The sequence below is a fragment of the Ornithorhynchus anatinus genome, chromosome 1 (assembly GCF_004115215.2).
Source record: "Ornithorhynchus anatinus isolate Pmale09 chromosome 1, mOrnAna1.pri.v4, whole genome shotgun sequence".
Classification (NCBI taxonomy): domain Eukaryota; kingdom Metazoa; phylum Chordata; class Mammalia; order Monotremata; family Ornithorhynchidae; genus Ornithorhynchus; species Ornithorhynchus anatinus.
Genome location: NC_041728.1, coordinates 109,490,153 through 109,514,564, shown reverse-complemented (window position 1 = coordinate 109,514,564; position 24,412 = coordinate 109,490,153). Strand labels below are relative to the sequence as shown.

The window sequence follows — 24,412 nt, the reverse complement described above, 5'->3', positions numbered from 1 at the left end:
AGGCTCAGTGGAAAGAGCACGGGCTTGGGAGTCAGAGGTCATGAGTTCGAATACCGGTTCTGGCACTTGTCAGCTGTGTGACTGTGGGCAAGTCACTTAACTTCTCTGTGCCTCAGTTCCCTCATCTGTAAAATGGGGATTAACTGTGAGCCTCACGTGGGACAACCTGATTACCCTGTATCTACCCCAGCTCTTAGAACAGTGCTCTGCTCATAGTAAATGCTTAACAAATAACATTATTATGTTACCCTGAAAGAGTGGGAGACTCTTTAAAGATTCTATGTCATGCCAAACAACCATATCCCTTAACAGGAGAAACATAAAGTCTTTTATGTTGGAGGGTTTTAGACCCAAGTCATCAAATTTCACCTCCATCTGCCAAAGATGGCTTGATTTGCAAGGCTCAGATGGGGAGAAACAATCAAGCAGGGAGTATAGCAGAGAGAAAATGAAATACACAAGTCATGGACTGCGTCTGGCCCAAGCAAACCCAGAAATAGTTGAAACAATGGCCTGTATTCTGATAACAATATTGGCATCTGTCTGACTGTAAGCCAGCTAATATTGGGGCTGGGGGATGATACTATTATCACAGAAGCACTGAAAAATGATAATGAAAAATTTTGAAAATTAGAGTTTTTCTGCTGGAAGTGCAGGTCACTGTGCTTTCACCATTTTTTAAAATATTTTCTAAGCACTCACTACGTGCCAGGCAATGTACTAAGAGTTGGGGTATATATAAGATAATTGGGCTGGACACAGTCCCTGTCCCACATAGGGTTCACAGTCTTAATCCCCATTTTACAATTGAAGTAACTGAGGCAAAGAGAAGTGAAGTAACTTGGCCAAAGACACTCAGCAGACAAGTGGCAGATCTTGGATTAGAAACCAGGTTTTCTTACTCCCAGATCCATGCTCTTCTGTGGATACAGGGTAATCAGGTTGTCCCATGAGGTAACTGAGGCACAGAGAAGTTAAGTGATTTGCCCAAGGTCACACAGCAGACAAGGGGTGGATCAGGGAATAGAACCCACGTCCTCTGATTCCCAAGTCCGTGCTCCTTCCACTAAGCCACACATCTCCCTATTGCTGAATGATACTGAGAGGACAAAATAAGACCAGTGAAAACATCTTAAAAATGAAAGTGATATAAATTCAAGAGATTTTTGAGGGTTTAGGGTTACTTTTTGCTACCACAACACTACTTTCCAAAACGTTAAGAGTGTCATACTGGCAGAAGCACAACTTTATAGCTTTGGGGGTGCTCTCTAAATATTTTCTGACATTGCATTAAATGTCAAAGAACTGCATTAGCTAGACAGGCTTAATGACCTCCGTGCCTCAGTTTTCTCGTCTTCTGAAAGGGGTAAAATGTCCCCTAACCTCATGTGACTGGTAATTCATTTTGCTCTGTCTGTGGAGGTTCTTCCTGACAATTTACACCGGGAACATTTTAGGCTCTGAAACAAAAGGGCTGGGCAAAGAAGAGATTGTCAGAATAATCGGTAAGATAATCATCTTTAGAAGCATCTTATTTAAGACTGTGTGAAAGGAGGACTTCCCCTGGAGCCTTGAGCCCTTTCTATCTATCAGTTGAGGTCTTCAGAGGGTGGGACACTCAAGAGAATGAGTTAGCTGGAAGAGTTTTTGCAGGGTCACAGAAAACTATCCTAGCAGAGAGGTTTGTTCAGTTGAAGCCTGAGGACTCGTAGTGGATCCACAAGAGGCTTCTGCGTGGGGCCCATAATAGCAGAATGGTTTGAATGAGTGTTCACTGCGTGCAATACAGTGCACCAAGCGATTGGGCAGGTACAGCAGAAAGAAGAGATACCTTCCCCACATATGGTCGTGTCTTATGCTTTCGAGTCACTTCCATCCCATAGCCACTCCACAGAGGCATCTCTTCCAGAGCACCCACCTCCAGCTGTGATTGTTCTGGTAATGTATCCTTAGAGCTTTCTTGGTAAAAATACAGAAGTGGTTTACCACCGCCTTCTTCCACACAGTAACTTGAGTCTCTGCTCTCGAATCTCTCCCAAGCCGCTGCTGCCCAGCACAGGTGAGTTTTGACTTGTAGCAGATTGCCTTTCACTCACTAGCCACTGTTCAAGCTATGACTAATAACAATAATAATGATGATATTTGTTAAGCGCTTACTATGTGCCAAGCATGGCTCTAAACTCTGGGGTAGATATAAGAAAATCAGATCGTCCCACGTGGGGCTCACAGTCTTAATCCCAATTTTATAGATGAGGAAACTGAGGCACAGAGAAGTTAAGTAACTTGCCCAAAGTCACACAGCTGACAAGTGGCAGAGCCAGGATTAGAACTCATGACCTCTGACTCCCAAGCCCATTTTCGTTCCACTGAGCCACTCTGCTTGACTCTCTCTCCTGTAGCCAAGACTGGTAGAGTACTAGAAACTCTCCAGGTGTGAACCTGAGAGGGGCCGTGGAGATATAGCTAGTTTTAATTCCATCAAAGAGGTCTAGGCATCACATCACTGAGCAAAGAAGTTTCTATGCAAAGAAGATAATTCTGAGTGTCAGTATGGGCCCCACAGAACAGCCCCAATGAAACATCTTCCTTCAGACTTTAGAGCAGGACAGTTACCTGCTTCTCAATAGGGTCAATAAACTTGGATTGCAGCTAAATAATCAAAGTAAATTAGCCAAATCAAAAGAGTTTGTGAAGATATATACAAACATAGGCAAAGGCAGAGGTATTCACTGGATTATATACCTTATGATTTATACTGAAGGCATGAACTTAATTTTTCTTTGTTCATTGAAGTTTGTGCTAAATACTTTACATAACACTTAAAATTTTATGTGGGAGTAAACATACATTTGTCCATCATTATTAAGGCGCACCATTTTATAGTGGGACTTTAGATATGTTTTAATGTAATAGATCAGGCAAAAAGATTTAAGTGACTGCAGCTTTTTTAAAAAAGAGGAGGAGGACAATTTATCCTCAACATAATAACTGCATCCCTGCAAAACCCCACCTCTGCTAAAAACTGTATTGTGTCAATGTTTTCTTCAATAGATAAAGATTTAGGGAGAAGATAGTATAAAATGATTTAAGTAGTTCATGGCTTTAATCAGCCCTGGTGAAATTCAAGACAAAAAAGCCTGCTACTGAACTACTATATTTCACTTGTTCCTCTGAACCAAATCTAATATTTATCAGTAGCCATTAGTACCACACTGGGAACCAAATTTGCAATGTTTAAAATTAGTTTCTGATAATAAACTGTATATTGATGCAATTGGTTCCCTTTGCAATGTTAACAAACTACCAATAACAGCCCTGTTCGCAAGGTTGCCTTCATCCTGCTTACTAGAGAATTCTTGCCAGCCACAGAAGCATTGTGACCTGGTGGAAAGAGCACAGGCCTGGGAGTCAAAAGGCCTGTGTTCTGATCTTGGATGTATGATTGGCCTGCTGTGTGACCTTGGGCAAGTCACTTAACCTCTCTGTGCCTCCAGTTCCCCACCTGTAAAACGGAAATGCAACATCTGTTCTCCCTCCTATTGAGACTGGAGACACTTGTGGGTAAAGTACTGAGTCCGATTCTTCACATATTGTATCTACTCCATCAGTCGACTGAGTGCTGACTGTGTGCAGAGCAGTGTACTAAGCGCTAGGGAGAGTACAATGCAACAGAATTGGTAGCCACATTCCCTGCCCACAAGGCGCTTATTATCACATACCATTGAAATCTCCCTCCTGCAGGAATGCCCGGGCACCAAACTCAAATATTTCCACCTCAGGATACACCTTCTACACATTGCCATCCAGTGATAACCAAAGTCTTTCCCACAGCTGCCCACGTCCCATAAGTGACCCAGTCCCAAGTAAAATCAGAAGAATGCTTCTATTTTCACTCTGATTCTACCCATGTTAAGCTCGATGGGCTATGTAGTTACGGCCCAAGGAGAGGTGTATATCTATCTGCCTCTGAGTCAGACCCAGAAGCCCTGATATCAGCCCATCAGATCCACCTCTCAGACTGTGAGTACTGGGCAGGGCAGGGACTCTGTCCCATCTGATTATTTTATATGTACCCTAGCGCTTTTCACATTAAGTGCTTACGTTATGCCGAGTAAATGCGCACCTAATCCACAGACAAAATCTCAGATATCTCTCTACCACACCCTTGTCCCCTGCGGGGGTGGAAGGGGAGTTTCTGGCAGTCCTCCAAACCCAGGCAGACCTCCCCCAAACTTGAGGGGAATGAGCAAGCTACCACTATAACCCAGCTATCACTTTACAAGCATGGGCCCAATCAACAGAAGGAGGCACCAACAAGGAGCTGCTATATTAGGCTCTGCTCCCTGGTGTTCCCTTTTTCAGGTTTGGAAGGTCAGTTAGCAACACAATGGTAGTTAAGCAGGCCCTGGTGTCCACTCCGATTCTCACCATAATAATAATAATAACAATAAAAATAATAATAATGATATTTGTTAAGTGCTTACTATGTTCTAGGCACTGCACTAACCGCTGGACTAGATATAAGCAAATTAGGATGGGCACTGTTCCTGTCTCAGGTGGGGCTCACGGTCTCGATCCCCATTTTACAGATGAGGTTACTGAGGCACAGAGAAGTAAAGTGACTTGCCCAAGGTCACACAGCTGACAAATGGCAGAGCCAAGGTTAGAACCCATGACCTTCTGACTCCCAGGACCATGCTCTATCCACTACAGCAGACTGCTTCTCTACCAGCCAATGCAGTCGGAGACACTGTATCACTGTTCCCAGACATGATTTGTCCTAGACATGAACCGCTGATTTTCAGGGCACGCTGGAATGGAACCCAGACTGCCTCCCAGAAGCTGCTTAACAGGAGTGGAGGCGGTAGACGGGAGAAGTGAACACAATATACGGGTACTTGTTAAGCAAACACCTAGACAAAAAACAGTTGAGCACTCATGTACTCCATTCCCGGGGACCACACCACTTCTTGGGGATTTGAGCTTGACCAGAGATGGCCCACGGCGGTCTGGAGCAGCTCCAAAATTTTGGCAAACTTCCAGGAGCTCCACATCCAGGACAGAATTGTGACTGGGCAAGTCACTTTATTTCTCTTTGCCTCAGTTACCTCATCTGCAAAATGGGGATCAAGACTGTGAGCCCCAGGTGGGTCATGGACTGTGTCCAGTCAAATTAGCTGTATCTACCCCTACGTTTAGTACAGTGCCTGGCACAGGGTAAGCACTTAACAAATACCAGGAAAAAAAGTCTGGGATCATTCCATAGCATTTGGTTCAGTTTTTCACTCTGCTCCAGAGTGAATGGGGGACTTCCCCCCACCCCATCTCAAAGTAATAACATAAAAGATATAAATGACTCAGTAGTGTCCTTGCTCTCAATTCTCTTTTACTTCTATCCCTTCCCTTATGCCATTCGCCTGACTTAGATCTCCTCTCCACCTAAATCTGCCAGACCACTTGCCTCTCCATCTTCAAAGGCTTCCATAAATCATTCTAAAATCTCCTTCTAGAACTATTCCCATCTCCCTAGGTACATATCCCAACAGCACCTCTAAGCATTTATGTCTTCTATTCCTAAATTCACACTTACACACATATGAATAGTGGGATCTGGATTGTCACTTGAATAAGCAATGGCTTATTCTGCTAAATTACCCTGCTATAATTGAACTCCTTCCTGTGACTGCCTCCTACACCTATAATTTTTAAATAATTTTTCACCGGTCTCCCCTATTAGCCCATGATCAACTTTAGAGCAGGGAATATGAGTTTTACTGTTTGTTTTACACTCCCAAACATCGAGTACATAGTTACGTGCTCAGTCTGGGCTCTAAAGATACCAGAGAATAATGGAAGAAAGCCCATCGCTTTCCCTTTCACGCTTTCTTCCACCCCACAAGTCAACCCTGCCTAAAATAAGAGAGTAAATGAATAAAGACCTCAAGTCCGGTTCTAAGATAAAAAGTTTCTAACATTTACATTGAAGCCTATGACTCGGATCTATTTGTCTTTTGCTCTTTTCCTAAAAATAGGCAGATTCTTGGAACATGGTGGGAGGTAGCCCCAGTTCCTCTAGCTATTCAGTTTTGTTTTTTTATGATTGTTTGTTTTTTAGGTTTTTTAAAATGGCATTTGTTAAGCACCCTTCTCAGAATAACTTCTGGAGAGTTTCCAGGAGTCAAGCAGAGGGAGAGAGAGTTAAGTAAAGGCCTAACCATTCCACTCCTAGCTTGGGCAAAGGCTATTGGGTGGAATGCAATCAGCTACAAGTCAAAACTCACCTACCTCTGCTGGGCAGCAGGGGCATGGGAGAGAGTCGAGGGAGAAGACTCAAATTAATGCGCCTAGGAAGGCAATGGTAAATCACTTCTGTATATTTACCAAGAAAACTCTATGAATACAGTACCAGAACAATTGCAGATGGAGGTGGGGTGTTCAGGGAGAGATGTTTCCATGAAGTCGTTATGGGTTGGAGATGACACAACAGGATAAGACAAGACAATATCTCTATGGGAAAGGTGTCTCTTCTTTCTGCTGTACCTTCCCGATTGCTGAGTGCACTGCATTGCACACGGTGCCCACTCATTAAAACCATTCCACCTCTACTATGAATTCCATCCAGAAGCCTCTTATGGATCCACTAAGGGTCCTCGACAGCATAAGACAAGACAATTTGTTAACCAATGTTCCAGGCACTCTACTAAGTCCTGGGGTAGACCCAAACTTCTCAGGAGGACACAGTTGACATGTCCCACATGAGGATCACAGTCTTAATCCTCATTTTACAGATAAGGGAACTGAGGCACAGAGAAGTGATTTTCCCAGAGTCACACAGCAGACAAGTGGTGGATCTGGGATTAGAACCCAAGTCCTCTGACTCCCAGGCCCATACTCTTTTCACTAGGTCCTGCAGTTTCATTTGAAACATGGGTGGGGAAAAAGCAGGAAATTTCATATGAACGGAGATTCACAAGGAGACTGACTTATGGAACGTCAAACTCTAAAAGGAGATAAAGTCATTGATAGCTCTTTATTAGCATATTGTAAACAAGTGGAAAGCTTAATAAGATACATCTTAGCAAACTTCCAAATATGGTACTAAACAAAAAATACCTGATAATCATTTTAAGCATAATTTTCCTTTCCCATTTTTGTCAAGGATTCGTGATTGGAAATATTTAGAAAGAGCTAGTATATGTCTAAGGGGAAGGTCTCTCACCTACTCAGATCCTCAAGTTTCTTCGTTCAGTCGTATTTATTGAGTGCTTATTATGTGAAGACCACTCTATTAAGTGCTTGGGAGAGTAAAATATAACAATAAGCAGACACATTCCTTTCCCACAACAACAACAAGTCTAGTGGGAGAGGCAGACATTAATATAAATAAATGACAGAGAGGTACATAAGTGCTGGAGGGTCTGGGATGAGGGATGAATAAAGGGAGCAAGTCAGGACAACATAGAAAGGAGTGGGAGAAGAGGAAAGGAGGGCTTAGTCAGGGAAGGCCACACTCCTTGACAGCAGGGATAGTGTTTACCTACTCTACTGTATTGTCTTAGTGCTTAGTACAGTGCTCTGCATACAATAAAAGCTCTATGAATACCACTGATTGATTCAAGTAATGTATCTTCTTTGACCAGTAATAAATATGATTGAATGAATTTCCACCATAAAACACTAGATCTAAGCGGCAGCAGTTTGATTCTCATCTGACCTCATATCATGATCATCTTTCTTCTGCCTGAATGGGAAAAACTAAACTGAGCCTCTCAGAATGTATTAATAATTCAGGGAGAACAAGCCAGGGATCTGAGCTTAGAGCTAATGGGGATAAATCCATCAATCAATGGCATTTATTGAGCATTTACTATGTGTAGAGCAGGATACTAAGCACTTGGGAGGGTACTGTACAACAGAACTAGGGACCTGTTCCCTGCCCATAACAAGCTTACAGTCTATAGATGAGATACGCTGGGAAATTGTGTCCAAATTTCTCCACTGCTATTTAATAAGAAGCAGTATGGCATAGTGGATAGAGCACTGTCCTGGGAGTCAGAAGGTCATGGGTTTTAATCCCGGTTCTGCCACTTGTCTATTCTGTGACCTTGGGCAAGTCACTTAACTTCACTTTGCCTCAGCCTCATCGGTAAAATGGGGATTGAGACTGTGAACCCCAAGTGGGACAAGGGATTGTGTCCAACATAATTAGCTTGTATCCACCTCAACACTTAGTACAGTGTGTGGCACATAATAAGTGCTTAACAAATACCATAATTATTATTATTACTTCTCAAAAAGTGTATTTGGAGAGTATTTCACTAGCCAAATCTTATAAAGGCAAATGGTTTTTTATGCCCATGGTACCATAGCCTGCACAACATATTCACTCATTCAATTGTACTTGAGAGCTTACCATGTGCAGAGCGCCATACTCAGCAATTGGAAGAGTACAATATAAGAATAAACGGACACATTCCTTGCCCACAAACAGTTTTCAGTCTAGGGACTGCACAAGAGACACAAGGTGCCCAATGACTGTGTATTTAGGTCTGTAAGAGTCCATTAAGGTGGATTGGCCTGTGGCCACGTCTCAAATGCACATCAAAAGGACTGGCTGATACCAACTTGACCACGCTAAGTCATCATAGAACATATGCTGATACTATCAAGCAGGAAAAAATGTGTGACTACTTTAACTGGTCCCAATGGGTGAACCCATCTTATAAAAGGTGAAGTCTGAAAGCAAGAGTCTAGAGGCCAGAGTGGAAGCATCTGCTTGTTGGTCAACCCCCTCCTGTCCTCTAAGGAAAGTTACCGTACATACCCACAAAATGGGCAAATTGAAGCAACATTTGGTGGTCAGTAAATACCAGAATAACCACCTACAGGCTATTTTACTTCCTTTGGAAAATGAAGGTGACATGTGCACAGAAGTGACCATGGAGGACCTAAGGGAGACAGAGATTCTCTGTTCTCAGGAGGACTACGACAGCGGAATTCGCATAACCGACTTTCCCCATTTGCTCTTACAGGCAATGGAAACCCTAACCTAGCCCTTCAACTTGCACCTGCCTCCCTCCCTCCTGGCAAAAAAAAATAATAATAATTGTGATTTTTGTAAAGCGCTTACTGTGTAGAGTAGGTCCAAGGTAATTGGGTTGGAAAAAGTACCTGTTCCACATAGGGCCCACAGTCCATTTTACAAATGAGGTAACTAAGGCACCAAGAAGTTAAGTGACTTGCCCAAGGTAACACAGCAGAGAATGAAGTGCCAAAATTAGAACCCAGGTCCTTCTGACTCCCAGGCTTGTGCTTTATCGAGTAGGCCACGCTGCTTCTATTAAATCAAATACTACTGTCAGACAGTAAACCTCACCTGAGATTTTGAAATGGAAACGTGAGATTAGGAAATTTAAGCTTATTTAGTAACAATGATAATGATCAAGTGTTTTTTATTTGTCAAGTGCTGGGGTAGAGAAGCAGCGTGGCTCAGTGGAAAGAGCCTGGGCTTGGGAGTCAGAGGTCATGGGTTCGAATCCTGGATCTGCCATTTGTCAGCTGTGTGACTGTGGGCAAGTCACTTAACTTCTCTGTGCCTCAGTTACCTCATCTGTAAAATGGGGATTAACTGTGAGCCTCATGTGGGACAACCTGATGACCCTGTATCTGCCCCAGCGCGTAAAACAGTGCTCTGCACATAGTAAGCCCTTAACAAATACCAACATTATTATTATTATTATTACATGCAAGGTTATGAGATCTGATTAAGCCCCTGTCCCTCACCGGTTCACCATCTAATTTATCTCCCATTTTAAAGATGAGGGAGCGAAAGCTTAACAAGGTTAAGTGACTCACCCAAGGTCACACATAGCAGGTCCGTGACAGAGCTGAGTCTAGAACTTGGGTCACTCATTACTATCAATTGCATTTAAAAAGGGAACATGCCTACTAACTCTGTTGCCTTGTGTTCTCCCAAGCGCTTAGTACAGAGTTCTTACTGCATGGTGTAACTGATTGATTAATGAGCACGACTGTGTGAAAGAGGAGTCAGAGTAGGGAGAGGTGAGTACAAGGTACAGTGGATACCTGAGCATTTTACTGGGGACAAGGCTGCCTGTCAAGTGGTGTCTGGCAGCTGAGATTGGTTTGCCTGTACAGTCCAAAGGCCCAGGGCTACCAGATCTGTGCCACTCAGTCCCCTGCTCTGATTTCATACAAATAAAACTATCAATCATTTCATAGTTACTGAGCATCTACAGTGTGCGGAGCCCTGTGCTGAAAGCTTTGAAGAGTTCCTTATAGCAAAAAGGGTTTTTCAGGTGTAGAGTGGGAGCTAGACAAATCATGGGTATGTACATAAGAGAAGCAGCATGGTTTAGGGGAAAGAGCAGGGACTTGGGAGTTAGAGGTTGTGGGTTCTAATCCCAGCTCCGCCACTTAGCTGTGTGACTTTGGGCAATTCACTTAACTTCTCTGGGCTTCAGTTGCCTTATCTGTAAAATGGGAATTAAGACTGTGAGCCCCACGTGGAACAACCTGATGACCTTATATCTCCCCCAATGCTTAGAACAGTGCTTGGAACATAGTAAGTGCTTAACAAATACCAACATCATTATTATTATTATTATTATTACTACTTGTAAGTGTTGTAGAGCTGAGGGCGTGGTGAATATCAAGTGCTCAAGGGTACTGACAAAGTCCATAAGCGATGTAGAAGGTAGAGGGAGTAGAGGAAATGAAAACTTAGTCAGGGAAGGCTTAGTCAGGGAAAATTACCCCTGGTTAACTTGGCTCTCCTGCAGAGGCTGTGACCCATGCTCACAGCTATGGGCACAATAAAATTCATTCATCCATTCAATCACATTTATTGAGCACTTACTGGGGCAGGGCATTGTACTAAGCACTTGGAAGAATACAATACAACATGGGAAATGGAAATTAGACTCCGACACTGCATGTGCGGATCAGTTTGGTGAGCAGCAAATCTGTGCTTTTGTTTTTGTGGCTTGTGGCAGGGTGATAACTGAAAGATTTTAAATTGGGCTATCCAGAATTGATAAAAATAGATATCCTATTTCAATCTGAAACTCAAGGCATCCAGGGAGAACAGCCAATATGATGTACACCCTTGACCCTGGGGTTCTCTAGACCTCTTCTCCAATTCTCTCCTTGAGCCCTTCCCCAACTCCCTAGTCTGGCTTCCGTCCCCTTCACTCCTCAGAAACCACCCTCTCATAGGTCATCAATAAACGCCTTCTTGCCAAATCTAACACCCTCTACTCCATCCTAATCCTCTTCAACCTCTCAGTTGCCTTCGATCCTGTCAACCACTCCCTTCTCCTGGAAACATTATTCAACCTCAGCTTCACTGACTATCCTCTCCTGGTTTTCCTCCTATCTCTCTGGCCGCTCATTCTCCGTCTCTTTCAAGGGATCCTCCTGTGCCTTCCACCCCTAACTGTGGGGGTCATTCAAGGTTCAGTTCTGGGTCCCCTCTTATTCTACATCAACACCCACTCCCTTGGAAAACTCATTCACTCGAATAGCTTCAACTACCACCTTTATTTGGATGATATCCAAATCTACACCTCCAGCCCTGATCTCTCTCCCTCTCTGCAGGCTTGACTCCTGCCTTCAAGACATCTCTACTTGGATGTCTTCCAGTCACCTCAAACTTAATATAGCTAAAACTGAACTTCTTATCTTCCCACCCAAACCTCATCCTCCCCCAACTTTCTCAACACTGTAGAGGGGCCCCACCATCCTTCCTTTCTTCCTTGGTGTCATACCTGACTCCTTTCTCTCATTTAACCCACATATTCAATCCATCACTAAATCCTGTCAGTTTGACCTTCACGACATCACTAAAATCTGCCCTTTCCTCTCAATCCAAACTGCTTCCATGTTAATCTAATCACTTAATAATAATAATGTTGGTATTTGTTAAGCGCTTACTATGTGCCGAGCACTGTTCTAAGCGCTGGGGTAGACATAGGGGAATCAGGTTGTCCCACGTGGGGCTCACAGTTTCAATCCCCATTTTACAGATGAGGGAACTGAGGCACAGAGAAGTTAAGTGACTTGCCCACAGTCACACAGCCGACAAGTGGCAGAGCTGGGATTCGAACTCATGAGCCCTGACTCCAAAGCCCATGCTCTTTCCACTGAGCCACGCTGCTTCTCCTATCCTGCCTTGAGTACTGTATCAGTCTCCTTGCTGACCTCCCTGTCTCTTGTCTCTCTCCACTCCAGGCCATACTTCACTCTACTGCTGGATCATTTTTTTCACAAAAACGTTCAGGCCATGTTTCCCCACTCCTCAAGAATCTCCAGTGGTTGCCCATCCAACCTCCACATCCAAAAGAAACTTCTTACCATTGGCTTTAAAGCAGTCAATCACCTTGCCCCCTTCCTATCTCACCTTGCTACTTTCTTACTACAACCCAGCCTGCACACTTCACTCCCCTAATGCTAATCTTCTCAGTGTACCATGCCAACCTCTCGCCCAGGTGCCGGAGCACCCTCCCTCATATATGACAATGACTCTCTCCACCTTCAAAGCCTTATTGAAGGCACATTTCCTCCAAGAAACTTTCCAAGACTAAGCCTTTCTCTCCTCCTCTCCCACTCCCTTCTGTGTCGCCCTGACTTGCTCCCTTCATTTCATCCCCCCTTTCAGCCCCACAGCACTTATGTGCATATCTGTAATTTATATAAATTCCTGTCTCCCTGTCTAGACCATAAGATCATTGTGGGCAGGGAATGTGTCAGTTTACTGTTGTACTGTACTCTCTCAAGTGCTTAGTACAGTGGTCTGCCCACAGTAAGTGATATATAAATACAATTGACTGACTGAATGACTGACTAAACTGAGAATTAGCTCAAAGAGACTCAATTCAGCCACCTGGAAGTGTCTCAGCACACCAAAGGGTTTCATATAGGTTGACAGGAACATGCAATCTCTGTTGTGAGTTGCTTGGTGACCTCTCTACACTGTTATGGATAAGGTTAAGAGAACGCAACTTCCACCCATTTGGTTTGTACTTGGAGATGGTGCATTTGGGTTCTCGCATTCAGAAACTTTAGCAAGAGGAGCGCTCTTTAACTACCTTTGATAACAGTGATTTTGAGCAGGCCACATGCTGGCTGTTTTTCTTCAGAGTTATCACAGAGTGTTTCCACAACCAGTGCTCCCCATGTGGAAATGGGGCTGCTGCAAATAGTACTTGTAACAATCTTACCCCATGACTATCTCAAACAGGTTCAGCTAATAATAATAGTGGCATTTGTTAAGCACTTACTATGTACCAGATACTGTACTAAGCGCTGGAGTGGATACAAGCAAATTAGGTTGGACACAGTCCCTGTTCCACAAGGGGTTCACAGTCTTCATCCCCGTATTACAGATCAAATAACTGGAGACCGGAGAAGTGAAATGACTGGCCCAAGATGACACAGAAGATGAGTTGCAGAGCTGGGATTAGAACCCAAGTCCAAGCTCTATCCACTAGGATAGAGATGCACTGCTTTGGAGGAGAAATAATAGCAGTGAATCAGAGCTTACTGTGAGCAGGGTACTGTACTAATCGCTAGGAGAGTATACTCAGATGGGAATTAGACATGGTCCCTATCCCTCATGTGTGTGAAGGTAGTAAGGTAGTGCAGATGAAACCTTGACAAAGAAGGCTCAGGTCTGAAGGAAGGTTGAAATATCCTGCAACAGGACAGTGATGATGACTATGTTGATTAAGCAACTGTCATTCACCTCCACCACCAAGACAGACCAGGCCTTCGCCTTTCTGTGAAATGGACAAAAAACAGAACTAAAGCAAGACATTTATCAATAAGCACCAGGCCTGGGAATTCGAGGAACTGGGTTCTAATCCTGACTCCATCGCTTGCCTGTGGTGTAACCTTGGGCAAGTCAATTTACTCCTCTGAGGCTCAGTTTCCTCCTCTGTAAAATGGATAATCAATACCTGTTCTCCCTCCCTATTAGACTGTGAGCCCCATGAGGGACAGGGGTTGTGTCCAACCTGATTATCTTCCATGTACCGTAGTGCTTAGTACTGCTTTAGGTGCACAGTAAAGTGTTTAAATATCTCAATCAAGGAAGCACTAAATTATCAATCTTTATATTTTTTCCAAAATGATTAGTGAATCTCTAAGACCAATTTATCAAACAATATTTTTGTGTGCCCAGTACAGCACTAAGCATTTGGGAGAATTCACTAAAGGAAGACATGACTCCTGCCCACAAGGAGTTCACAATCTATTAAACTACATGTTTTGACAACTACTGAAGGCACATCTCCTCCAAGATGTCTTTCCTAAGCCCTCATTTCCTTTTATCCCACTTCCTTTTGCATCGTCCTGATTTGCTCCCTTTAGTCACCACTTCCAGCACTTATGTACTTAACCATAATTAGTTTACTTACATTAATGTCTGCAACCCCTTCTAGCCCCTCTCAGGGTCATGCCTAGAGAGTTTCCAGTACTCCATCAGTCACGACTACAGGAGGGAGAGTCAAGCAGAGGTCTAACCATTCCATTCCTAGCTTGGGCAATGGCTAGCGAATGGAAGACAATCTACTACACGTCAAAACTCCCCTGTGCTGGGCAGCAGCGGCATGGGAGAGAGTCAAGGACAGACTCGCTTACTGCGTGCAAGGAGGCAGTGGTAAACCTGTTCTGTACTTTTACCAAGAAAACTCTAAGGATATGCTACCAGAACGATTGCAGATGAAAGTGGCGCATTCTTTGGCGCCGTTATGGGTCGGACATGATTCGACAGAATAAGACAATAACAACAATCCCCTTCTAGACTGTAAGCTTATTGTGTCTATTATATTGGACTCTCCCAACTGTTTAGCACAGTGCCCTGCACATAGTAAGCATTCAATATATACGAGTGATTGACTGGATGTGCTACACTGGTCCAACTCACACCTCACTGAGGAGGGGTCGTGAAATAGGTTGAATGAGGGGAATGACTGCTGGGGGTGTGCCATCAGCGATGAAGACTTCTGACCCAGAAACAACATGGGACATCTCCGTTGGTGGACAGACTCTGCAAAAATTCTTAAAATAGCTAGCGTGGCCAGGGAAGACCACACCGGGCAGTCACGGTGGCAAACCGACTGCTGGACAGTGGTGCTCTCATACAGCATCAACTCTGCATGACGGAATGGATAGAGCACAGACCTGGGAGTCATAAATTCTAATCTCAGTTCTGCCACTTGTCTGCTGTGACACCTTGGGCAAGTCAATTTACTTCTCTGTGTCTCAGTTACCTCACCTCTAAAATGGGGATTGACACTGAGAGCCCCAAGTGGGATGGGGATGTGTTCAACTCAATTTGGCTGTATCCTCTCTAGCGCTTAGTACGGTGCCTGGTATTTAGTAAGCACTTATCAAATACCATAATTATTATTATAATGGGCTGCCCCCTCACTGCTTACTCTCTTGCTGCTCCCACTGTCCCGTTGGGAGTCCATCTGGCAAGGATGAGAGGAATGAGTGGCACTGTGCCAGCCACTAGCACATAATAAATTCCTCTGTGCAGGTTCTCAACCCTAAAGTCTTCGTGTGGGCAGGATATTTGCCTACCAACTCTGTTGCACTGTACTCTCCCAAGTGCTCAGTACAGAGCTCTGCACTCAGTAGACACTCAATAAATACCACTGATGAGGAGGATGATGGCTGCATTACAGTTTATCTGTTGTTTACAGTGAGTGGCTCCATCCACCCAACCACCCATTTCGGATGAGCTATATTCAAAATGTTACATTTAAGGTCACATCTCCTCCAAGAGGCCTTCCCCGACTAAGCCCTCTTTTCCCCAGCTGCCTCTCTCTGGTCTGCATCATCTATGCATTCAGGACTTTGAGCTTTGGGCATTTGATATTTGTCCGCCCCTCAACCCTACGGCACTCAGGTACCTATCTTTAAATTACGAATTATTTCTTTATATTAATGTCTGTTTCCCACCAAGCTCATGGTGGACAATGAACATATCTGCCAACTCTGTTATGAGAAACAGCATGGTGTAGTGGAGAGAGCAGAGGCCTGGGAGTCAGAAGGTCATAGGTTCTAATAGGGTTCTGCCACATCTGCTGTGGGCAAGTCGCTTCACTTCTCTGCGCCTCAGTTACTTCACCTGTAAAATGGGGAATGAGGCTGTGAGCCCCACGTGGGACAGGGACTGTGTCCAACCTGATTTGTTTGATTCCACCCCAGAGCTTAGTACAGTGTCTTGCACATAGTAAGCGCTTAACAAATACTATAATTAATAATAATGATAATAATGTTGGTATTTGTTAAGCGCTTACTATGTGCAGAGCACTGTTCTAAGCGCTGAGGTAGATACAGGGTAATCAGGTTGTCCCAAGTGAGGCTCACAATTAATCCCCATTTTACAGATGAGGTAACTGAGGCACAGAGAAGTGAAGTGACTTGCCCACAGTCATGCAGCTGACAAGTGGCAGATTCAGGATTCGAACCCATGACCTCTGACTCCCAAGTTCGTGCTCTTTCCACTGAGCCACGTTGCTTCTCAATTATTTAAATTATTTAATTATTATTATTATGATTTAAATAAGTATTTAAATCATAATTATTATGATGATTATTATCCCAAGAGCTTCATACAGTGCTCTGCACATAGTAAGAACTCAATAAAGACCACTGATTGATTTATGGATATCGCACCATCTAGCCCAGAGTTTCAATAACTGCCAAGACTTGGTTTTCCCTGAAATATATCTTCATTATGACTAGCATGTTAGCGTGGCTCAGTGGAAAGAGCACGGGCTTTGGAGTCAGAGAGCGTGGGTTCGAATCCCAGCTCTGCCGCTTGTCAGCTGTGTGACTGTGGGCAAGTCACTTAACTTCTCTGTGCCTGTTACCTCCTCTGTAAAATGGGGACAAAGACTGTGAGCCCCACGTGGGACAACCTGATTCCCTTGCGTCTACCCCAGCGCTTAGAACAGTGCTCTGCACATAGGAAGCGCTTAACAAATACCAACATTATTATTAAGGAAGAGGAAGCCAAGTGAATTTGAACTGGAATTTACAGAAGCTCTCAGTTTAGCGACTTCACAGGAAAGGTGACCGCCAGGCATGGGAACAACCTCTCCTCCTCCTCTCACTTTTCATTAATGGTGTGTGCACGCAAAAGCTGGATAAACTCTTTACTGCCCATCTTAGCTTTGATCATTTGTAATTCTGAGCCCAATTCAGGTCTGACCCTTCTAGAAGCACATAATTCTGAAAGAGGCTGAGACATCTGTAGCTCTTTGACATTTCAACTCTATCTGGCAGGGCTTCAACAATTCTAATAGTATCTTAAAATATTTTGGCTTGGGAGCTGTTGTAGCATTTCCCAGAAGATCATGAAAGGATCATGATCCTGAGAGCAAAGTTTAGCCCATTTTGCTCTGACAGTCAATGATCTAGTCACATCACTGATAAGAGCTGATTGATCGATTGACTCCATGGCTGCCACAGGTAAGTCATAAAATTCTTCTTGCATTTCCCAAGGGATTTAATGTGTGATTATGACACTCTTAAATTAACTGCAGAATCACAGGCGGTCTTATTTTCCTGTTTGAGTTCTTAAAAGTCAAGTGCTCTATCTCTCTAAATCATTTTCTGCAATCGGAAGTTAGAGCTAAGTGCTATTTTCTTCCTTAGATCATAACTGCATGGTTCATAACTCCCAGCTGGGTGAGGTTTGAATTTTTTTTTATTTTTAAGATATTTTTCACTGCACCCAGGTCGACACACAAAGGGGAAAAATAAAAGCTATTTCGATTGAGATTTGGAGACAAACCCAATTAGGTTTGGGCTACAGTTCATTCGCTGCATAGCTCTTAGAGAAGATAAGAGAATGTAGAAAAAGGGCTTTCATTCAGGCCACAGTCGTAGCACTGCCAAATCCTCAACACAAATTAACGAACTTCATGCAAATAGAGCCCTCATTTTTCTAAAGAATATGGAGAGAGCCGTTCTCCTTTAACTGTGATCTCCATGTAGGCAGAGACTGTGTCTGACTGGCATATACCGTACCTACCCCATCGCATAGCACGGTGATTAGCACATAAAACCATCATTATTAGTAGTGGAGATCGGGTGGTTGTGAGGCAGAGAAGGAGCTGTGTCTTTGTGCTCAAAGATGATGCATCTGAGAGTGCAGCGGTTTCCATCCAGTTGGTGTGTTGATTAAGGAGGCAGTCTCTATCTCAGCGAGCTTTGGCAAAGGGATTAGGATGCATTGAAACGCTCAGGAAAGGAAATTTACTTCCCTGAATTTGAGTTTTGCTTTTAAATGGGTCTCTAAAGCTCTCAGTTCCTGAGGGCTTTTACTGTTTTGGGGTTAGATTATGTCACATTTTAAATATCAATACTTTTCAAGAAGCAGCACGCATTGATTTGTGTTTTATTTAGGATGCCTCTTAGGTTTATGGTCATCACAAGCCCCAAAAAAAGAGTACAATAACTAACCCCTAAGCCTTATATGACTGAGTGGGTCAATCCACATGCAGTTTTTCAAAACTGTCCCTTCAGAATCTAGACCAAACAAAAATAAAATTTAACTCCTAACCCCGGGCAACATAAGCGAATCTTAGAAGGATTGATTCAAGAAGGGGCGGGGAGGAAAGGTGAAGAGGGAAGAAAGAAGCAGCATGTCTTATTGAAAGAGTGCAGAGCACCTGACTCCTAATCCCAGCTTCACTTGTTTTCTTTATGACCTTAGACAAATCAGCTAATCTTCTCCATGCCTCAGTTTCCTCATTTGTGACTTGGGTTTCAATAACTGTTCTTCTGCCTCCTTAAACTGTGAATTCCATGTGGCATTGAGACTTTTGTCTGAAATAATTATTTTGTATCCACACCAGGGCTTAGTACAGTTCTTGGCACAAAGTGCTTAACCAATGCTGGAATCATCATCATCATCATTATTGTTATTATTATTAAGAGAGAATTGGGGAACAAACTGTTTCCTAATGCACCAAAAAGTACAGCGGCATACATGCAACTTCCCCAAAACCTGAACGGTTACTACAAAAGAGAAACAAGGCCATTCTAGTACCAGTGATTGATTCTTACACCTGCCCCGTAGTCCTCTGAGAGTATTCTGAACTCCTCTCTAGAGCCAAGAACGAGTTGATTCTAACACAACTGAAATTGAGCAACTCCCTCTCCTGCTTTAATAATAATGGTATTTGTTAAGCGCTTACTATGTGCCAAGCACTGTTCTAAGTGCTGGGGTAGATACAAGGTTATCAGGTTGTCCCACGTGGGACTCTTCGTTTTAATCACCATTTTACGGATGAGGTAACTCAGGCACAGAGAAATTAAGTGACTTGCCCAAAGTCACACAGCTGATAAGTGGCAGAGCTGGAATTAGAACCCATGACCTCTGACTCCCGAGCCTGTACTTTATCTACTAATCCATGCTCCTTTACTCAATAGATCTAGGATCCGCTCTACAGTCAGGTTATCAACCCTAAACTCTTACTATGCAGCACCTCAAGAGGATTTCTGGTTTCTAAAAAGCAGGCAGCTATTACCATCCAGGGGATGGTTCTGGAGGTCCAGAGAGCAAACCATTCACAGGCAGTTTGGTCTATCAATTAATCAATTGATGCAATTTATTGCTTACTGTGTGCAGAGTGCTGTACTAAGCACTTGGGAGAGCATTGTACAAACAGACTTACAACCTAGAACAAACAGTAGTCAGGTACTGAGCTCAGCTGGAGAAGAGAGCTGACACTGTCACATCCCACTGAAACTTCTTGAAAAGTGGTTCTTAACGAAACTGTAAGCTCTTTGAAGGTAGGGATTATTTTTACTAACCCTAGCGGACTCCCCGAAGCATTTAGCCCAGTGCTCAGCACACAGTAAAGGCTCAATAAATACCAGGGATCAATTGATTGATTCTGAGCAGTAGAGCCAAGATTGAGTCTCAGCAGAAACACAAAGAAAAGAGCCATTTGCAAACTGCTAATGAAATTCCCCTTTCTAGTCACTTACCCCTTCCTAGCCATTCCTGCTCAGGGTAGCTGCTAACAATGCCTGAGGGAACAGGGCATTGGGAAACAAAAATGGATCACTGGCCTAAATCATGGGATGATAAGGGTGTAGGTGAAGGGGTGGGCAATAAAGCAAGAACCAAAATATTTCCTTTTTAAATGTTTCCCTTCCAATTTCCTTTTTAATTACGAGAATGATGTTTACAATTACTATGAAGGAGGAAGAACTACTGGAACTCGATGCTCATTTCTACTAAACTAGGTCAGAAGTGGAATTACGCAATCCCAAGAGGCAATGTTTAGGGGAAAGAGGGTTAAAAGAAATAATGATACCCTGATTTTTTTAAATGGTATTTGTTAAGCACTTACTGTGTGTCAGAAACTGTACCAGATACTGGGCCAGATACAAGATAATCATGTTGGACAAAGTCCATGTGCCATATCAGGCCCACATCTTAATATCCATTTTACAGATGAGGCAACCGAGGCACAGAGAAGTGAAGTGAATGGCCCAAGGTCACACAGCAGACAAGTCAAAGAGCCAGCATAAGAACCCAGGTCCTCTGACTCTCAGGCCCGTGCTCTTTCACCAGACCACACTACTTCCCCTTGAATTTGCATAGTGCTTTTATTTTTCCAAAGCACTTTCACACCAAGGGTCTCATTTTGCTCTCATAACAATCCAGTAAGGTAGGGTGGAGTAAGCAGCCCTATCCTCATTTTACGATGCCAGAAACTGGGGCCGAGACAGGTTAAGCAACTCCCCCAAAGTCATATAGCAGGACAGCGGCAGAGAGGGATTAGGAACCAGGTATCCCACCTCCCAGATTCATGAGGAAAGGAAATTCCCAGACGGATCTGATCCCTGTCACACCTGGTGGAGAGGATGGAAGGAGATTAATCCACTTGAGAAGGAGGGTGGTCTAGTGGCAAGAGGACCTGGGTTTTAATCCCAGCTTCTCCACTTGACTGCTGTGTGCTCTTGGACAAGTCACTTAAAAATATTATGAGAGGCAGCCAAGTGACCTATTGGATAGAGCATTGGACTGTGAGTCAGAATGACCTGGGTTCTAATCCTGGCTCCACTGCTTGTCTGTTTTGTGACCTTGGGCAAGTCACTTCATTTCTCTTGGCCTCCATTACTTCATCTGTAAAATGGGATTAAGACTGTGAGCCCCATGTGGGACATGGAATGTGCCCAATCTTATTACTTTGTATCTATCCCAATGCTTAGAACAGTGACTGGCACATTAGACTGTAAATCCGTCGTTAGGCAGGGATTGTCTCTATCTGTTGCCGAACTGCACATTCCAAGTGCTTAGTACAGTGCTCTTCACATAGTAAGCGCTCAATAAATGAATGAATGAATAGTAAGCATTTAAAAAATGCCATTAAAAAACAATCTGTGAGCCCCATGTAGGACATGGACTGTGAGTGTCCACACTGATTATCAGGTATGTACCCCAGTGCTTAGTACAGTGCCTGGCACCAAATGAGTGCCTAACAATCATTTAATTGTATTTATTGAACTCTTTCAGTGAAGAGCACTGTACTAAGGGCTAGGGATAGTAGAATATAGCAATAAATAGACACATTCCCTGCCCATGAGTTTACAGTCTAGTAAATACCATAACCCCTCCATTCCTGTAAGGTCGACAGCTGGGCCAACCATGCCAGTCTGCCCCGGCCAGCATCTCCTTTACCTTCCACACCCTGCAGGGGCCAACATAAGTAATAAAGCTTCATTGGTTGAGCAATAGTTTTTGTTGATTGCTTACTCTAGGCAAAACATTGTATTAAGCACTAAGGAGAGTACAGTGAAGTTAGTAGGCCTGATCACTGCCCTCAAGGAGCTTACACTCTAATGGGGAGATGGATACTAAAATAAGTACAAATAGGAAGAAGCAAATGAATGTAATATAGTTTGTTGTGAGCAAGGAATGTGTCTACTTATTGTTATTACTCATTATTATTTTTGTCAAGCGCTTACTACATGCCAGGCAACGTACTAAGCACTTGGGTAGATATGAGCAAATTAGGTTGGACACAGTCCCTGACCCGCACAGGGCTCACAGTCTTCATTCCCATTTTACAGATGATGTAAATGAGGCACAGAGAAGCAAAGTGGCTTGCCCGAGGCCACACAGCAGACAAGTGGAGGAGCCGGAGTTAGAACCCATGACCTTCTGACCCCAGGCCTGTGCTCTATCCACTAAGTCTGTATTGTACTCACCCAAGTGCTTAGTACATTGCTTTGCTTACAGTAAGAGCTCCATAAATACGATTGAATGAATGAATGAATAAGTGTAACACTGGCATGCAAATACTCAGGTTGTGCAAAACTGCTGAAATGGCAGCTGGAGTAAACAGGGTGGAAATATGAGGGATTCTCAACCCTATTTATGGTATTGTACTCTCCCAAACATAGAGAACAGTGCTCTGCCCTCTGTAAGTGCTCAATAAGTGTCAATGATCAACTGAGATTAATCATTTGGTTGAGACTGAATGCTCATCCACGCACTTGAATCTGTACCCTTCAGGCATTTGGTATATTCACTCTGCCCTCAGCCTCACAGGATGTATGTACATTTCTATTATTTATTTTTATTAATGCCTGTCTCCCCCTCTAGAGTGTAAGCAAGCTGTAGGCAGGGAGCATAACTTCCAACCCTTTTGTACTCTCCCAAGTGCTTATTCTGTAAGCACTCACTAAATACCATTGACTGATTTATTGAGATTAATCAGGGAAGGCCTCTAGACTGTAAGATCCCTCTAGCAGTCAATAAATACCATGGATTAGTTGCTTGTGGTGAAAGAACTGACAGGATTTGGGAAACCTGTGGCAAAGTGTCTGCTTATTGTTATATTGTACTCTCCCAAGCGCTTAGTACAGTGTTTTGCACACAGTAAGCGCTCAATAAATATGATTGAATGAATGAGACTGGATATGGGAGTTGAAAGAGAAGGACAATGCCACAGTTCCCGAGCTTGAAGGATGGGGAAGATGGTGGTGGTGTAAACTTACTAATGAGGAGCTAATTACAATGAGGAGATTTGGGCTGTGAGAGCAATCTCACTGGGGTGGAGGGGTGAACTCAGGATTTTAGAGGGTTGAAGGAGGGAGCTATAGAAGAAGTGGAGGCAGTGGGTGAAAACCACCCACTTGAGGAGTTAGAGCAGGAATGGTAGGAGGGAGATGGGACTACAGCTGAATGGTGCTGTGGGGTCAAAGGAAGGTTTTATTAGGGTAAGGGAGGCAGAGATGTTAAAAGCAGAGGGGAGAGTGTGCAGGGAGGGAAAAAGAGTGGGCACAAGTGTTATCACTGCCAACTCCTTGCCCAAATCCTCTCTCCGGCCTGGAACTCCCTCCACCTTCATAATGCTCTTCATATGATCGTCACTCTCTCCAACTTCAAAAGCCTATTAAAATCACATCTCCTCTAAGGGGTCTTCCTTGTCTCAGTCCTCACTTTCTCTCTTTGCCCTCTCATCTGCATCACCCATGTATTTGAATTTCTACCTCTTAAACAACTAATATTCAGCCCACTCCTAGCACCCAGAGCACTTAGGTACTTAAAGCTATACTCTGCCATTTCCGGTACCTGTATTTTATTTCAGTGTTAATTCAGCAATAGAGAGAGACAATCCCTGCCCACAGTGGGCTTACAGTCTAGAAGGGGGGAAGACAGACATTGAAACAAGTAAAGAGGCTTCAATAGCATCGATATAAATAAAAAGAATTATAGATATATACACATCAAAACAAGTGAACAGGCATTAAATCAAAGAAATAGAATTACAGTTATGAATATATATATATACACACACACACAAGAGTGCCATGGGGCGGGGAGGGGGAGTAGAGCAAAGGAAGTGAGTCAGGACGATGGGAAGGGGAGGGGAAGCTGAGGAAAAGGGGGGCTTAGTCTGGGAAGGCCTCTTGGAGTAGGTGAGCCTTCAGTAGAGCTTTGAAGGACGGAAGTGTGATTGAAGGATTTGAGGAGTGAGGGCATTCCAGGCCAGACATAGGACGTGGGCCAGGGGTCGACGGCAGGACAGGTGAGAACGAGGCACAGTGAGGTTAACACGAGGAGTGGAGTGTGCAGGCTGGGATGTAGAAGAAGAGAAGGGAGGTGAGGTAAGAAGGAGCAAGGTGATGGAGAGCTTTGAAGCCAATAATGAGGAGTTTTTGCTTGATATGGAGGTTGAAAGGCAACCACTGGAGATTTCTGAGGAGGGGATGGTGACATGCTCTGAACGTTTCTGTAGAAAGATAATTCGGGCAGCAGAGTGAAGTACAGACTGAAGTGGGGAGAGACAGGATGTTGTGAGGTCAGAAAGGATACTGATGCAGTAATCCAGTCGGGATACTGATG

The 24,412-nt window shown here is 43.7% G+C and overlaps 2 protein-coding genes across 3 annotated transcripts in view; one reads left to right on the top strand and one right to left on the bottom strand.

Moving 5' to 3' along the window:
- The window catches only part of MED12L (mediator complex subunit 12L), a 521,479-nt gene that overhangs the window by 323,045 nt on the left and 174,022 nt on the right, over nucleotides 1-24,412 (bottom strand). The gene's annotated exons all lie outside the window — the stretch shown is intronic.
- Nucleotides 1-24,412, top strand: part of P2RY14 (purinergic receptor P2Y14) — a 74,435-nt gene that overhangs the window by 32,203 nt on the left and 17,820 nt on the right. Inside the window, exon 1 of one of the 2 annotated variants that reach the window (XM_003430989.4) lies at nucleotides 17,408-17,508. The exons of the other annotated variant lie outside the window; for it this stretch is intronic. The gene's annotated coding sequence lies outside the window, so the exon portion shown is untranslated. Of the gene's footprint in view, nucleotides 1-17,407; nucleotides 17,509-24,412 lie in introns of those variants that run through there. 2 annotated transcript variants of the gene reach the window in all.